This window comes from Hyaena hyaena, unplaced genomic scaffold, assembly GCF_003009895.1.
Source record: "Hyaena hyaena isolate Hyena2069 unplaced genomic scaffold, ASM300989v1 scaffold_982, whole genome shotgun sequence".
Lineage (NCBI taxonomy): Eukaryota > Metazoa > Chordata > Mammalia > Carnivora > Hyaenidae > Hyaena > Hyaena hyaena.
The window spans coordinates 331,462-334,844 of record NW_024081606.1 but is presented as its reverse complement, the minus strand read 5'-3'; the positions used below and the strand labels follow the sequence as shown (position 1 = coordinate 334,844).

The following is a 3,383-nucleotide window of genomic DNA, read 5'->3' as shown; positions in this document are numbered from 1 at the left end:
GCAGCATCCATTCTTTTTTTTTGTGTGTGTGTGTGTGTATTTTATTTTATTTTTTTTTTGCATTGCTTCTTTTTTTCTTTTTTTTTTTTTTTACAAATAGTTTATTGTCAAATTAGTTTCTACATAACACTCAGTGCTCATCCCCAAAGTGCCCTCCTCCATGCCCATCCCCCCCTCCCCCCCACACCCATCAGTCCTCAGTTTTTGTCAGCATTCAAGAGTCTCTCATGGTTTGCCTCTCTCCCTTTCCCCCACCATTTCCGCCCTTCTTCTCCCCCTTGTTCCTCCGTCAAGTTCCTCCTAATCCTCCTATACGTGCAAACATATGATATTTGTCCTTCTCTGCCTGACTTATTTCGCTCAGCATAACACCCTCAAGGTCCATCCATGTTGCTACACATGGCCAGATTTCATTGTTTCTCATTGCCATGTAGTATTCCATGGTATAGATAAACCACATCTTCTTGATCCATTCATCTGTTGATGGACACTTAGGCTCCTTCCATGTTTTAGCTATTGTGGAGAGTGAATGCAGCATCCATTCTTGATGAAAGCCCTCAACAAAGCAAAAATAGAGGGAACATACTTCAACATGATAAAAACTGTCTATGAAAATCCACAGCTAATATCATCCCCAATTGAGAAAAATGGAGAGATTTTCCTCTACAGCCAGAAACAAGACAGGGATTTCACTTTCACCACTCTTATTTAACATAGAACTGCAAGGCCTAGCCACAGCAATAACAAAACAAAAAGAAATAAATGTATCCAAATCTGCATGGAAGAAGTCAAGCTTTCACTATTTGTAGATGACGTAATACTCTATATAGAAAATCCTGAAAACTACTCCCACCCACCTCCAATTGCTAGAATTGATACACAACTTCAGCAAAGTCACAGGATACAAAATCAACATACAGAAGTCATTGTGTTTCTATACACCAATGATGAAACAGCAGAAAGAGACATCAACGAATCAATCTCATTTACCACTGCACCCACAACCATAAGATACGTAGAAATAAACTTAACTAAAGAAGTGAAAGATCTGTACTCTGAGAACTATAAACCACAGATGAAAGAAATTGAAAAGGACACAAAGAAATGGAAAAGCAATCCACACTCATGGATTAGGAGAACAAATATTGTTAAAATGTCTATACCTCCCAGAGATATCTATACCTTTAATGCAATCCCTATCAAAATAACACTAACATTTTTCACAGAGCCAGAATAAACAATCCTAAAATCTGTATGGAAACACAAAATGCCCCGAATTGCCAAAGGAATGAAAAAGAAAAGGAAAGCTGGAGGCTTCACAATTCTGGACTTCAAGTTATATTACAATGATGTGGTCATCAGTATGGTACTGGCACAAATACACACATAGATCAGTAGAATAGAATGAAAAATCCAGACATGAATCCACAACCACATGGTCAATTAATCTTTGACAAAGCAGGAAAGAATATCCAATGGGAAAAAAAGCCCATTGAAAAGTCTCTTCAACAAATGGTGTTGAGAAAACGGGACAACATGCAATAGAATGAAAGCAGGCCACTTTATTACACCATACACAAAAATAAATGAAAAACGGATTAAATACCTAAATGTAAGAGAGGAAATCATCAGAATCCTAGAGAATACAGGAAGTAATCTCTTTGATATAGGCCATAGGAACTGCTTACTATATACGTCTCCAAGGCAAGGAAAACAAAAGCAAAAATAAACTCATGGGACTTTATTTAAAAAAAAAAAACAACAACTTCTGCACAGTGAAGGAAACAATCAATAAAACTGAAAGTCAACATATGGAAAGGGAAAAGGTCTTTGCAAATGACATATCTATTAAAGGGTTAGTATCCAAAATAGGACTTATAAATCCAAAAGAATTTATAAATCTGAACACCAAAAAACCACATAACCCAGATTAAAAATGGTGAGAAGACACGAACAGACAGTTTTCCAAAGAAGACATCCAAATGGCTAACAGACACATGAAAAGGTGCTCAACATCACTCATCATCAGGTAAATACAAATCAAAACCATGATGAGATACAACCTCAGACCTGTCAGAATGGCTAAAATTAACAACACGAGAATGTGGAGAAAGGGGAACCTCCTTGCACTGTTTAGAATGCCAACTGGTGCAGCCACTCTGGAGAACAGTATGGAGTTTCCTCAAAGAGTAAAAAATAGAATTACTCCACAATCTAGAAATTGCACCACTAAGTATTTACCCAATGAATACAGAAGTACTAATTTGAAGGGATATATGCACTCTGATGTTTACAGAAACATTATCAACAATAACCCAATGAGGGAAAGAGCCCAAATATCCATAGACAGAGGTAGGGATAAAGCAGAAGTGTTATATGTATACAATGGAATATTACTCAGCCATTAAAAGAATGAAATCTTGCCATTTGCAATGATGTAGATGGAGCTAGAGAATATTGTGCTAAGCAAAATATATCAGTCTGAGACAGAAAAATATCACATGATTTCACTCGTGTGGAATTTAAGAAATAAATCAATCATAGGAAAAAAATAGAGAGACGGAAATCAAGAAACAGAGTCTTAACTACAGAAAACAAATTGGTTACCAAAGGAGAGGCGGGTCAGGAAATGTGTTAAATTCATGATGAGGAGTAAGGACTGCAATTGTTGTGATGAGCACAAGTTGTTGTATGTAAGCACTGAATCACAAAATTGTACAGCTGAAACTCAGTTGTTATGTTCAACTAAATGGAATTTAAATAAAAACTAAAAAAAAAAAATTAAAAAACTCTGCCCATTATGTATCCCTCAACATGTAATTCTTATATTTCTTTCATTTTTTGTCTCTCTCTCTTATTCTAAGGCATATTCTTTTGTGTTTAAAAGTATTATTTCAATTTATATGTTGATTTGTAGAAAATTTTAATTGTATCTAGACTATTCTATATAGGACAATTCTAAGTTTTAGTGTAATTATATTTTTTAAAAGAACTGTGGAATGCTTCAGAAATCTGCATGCTATCTTTGCCCAGAGGCCATGTTTATCTACTTTGTATCATTTCAATTTTAGAATATGTGCAGCCAAAATGAGCATATAATTCTCTTAATTTTATAGCTATTATTTTCCAGGAAATTGTCTCCATATTTTCAATTTACAATAATACAAATATAGATGACAATATATATGCTTATGTATAATTTTCAATAGGACATTTAATATATATATTAAGTGTATTTGTTCTAGGTCATTGCCTTGATGTCTTGGGCCTATTCATGTAACTGTGAGAAACAGAACTTTCTTATTCTGAGTGCTCTCCTCTTGGAGACTTTGGGCTAGTAATTTAGCTTCCATGTTTTTTATCTGAAAAATTGAAATAATAGT

The 3,383-nt window shown here is 34.7% G+C and overlaps 1 non-coding gene across 1 annotated transcript; it reads right to left on the bottom strand.

Annotated features, from left to right (window-relative positions):
* Positions 1 to 2,988: 2,988 nt before the first annotated feature.
* Positions 2,989 to 3,093, bottom strand: LOC120223251. Its single transcript, XR_005526249.1, has one exon. It is a non-coding gene; the product is annotated as a U6 spliceosomal RNA (small nuclear RNA).
* Between the last annotated feature and the right edge of the window lie 290 nt (positions 3,094 to 3,383).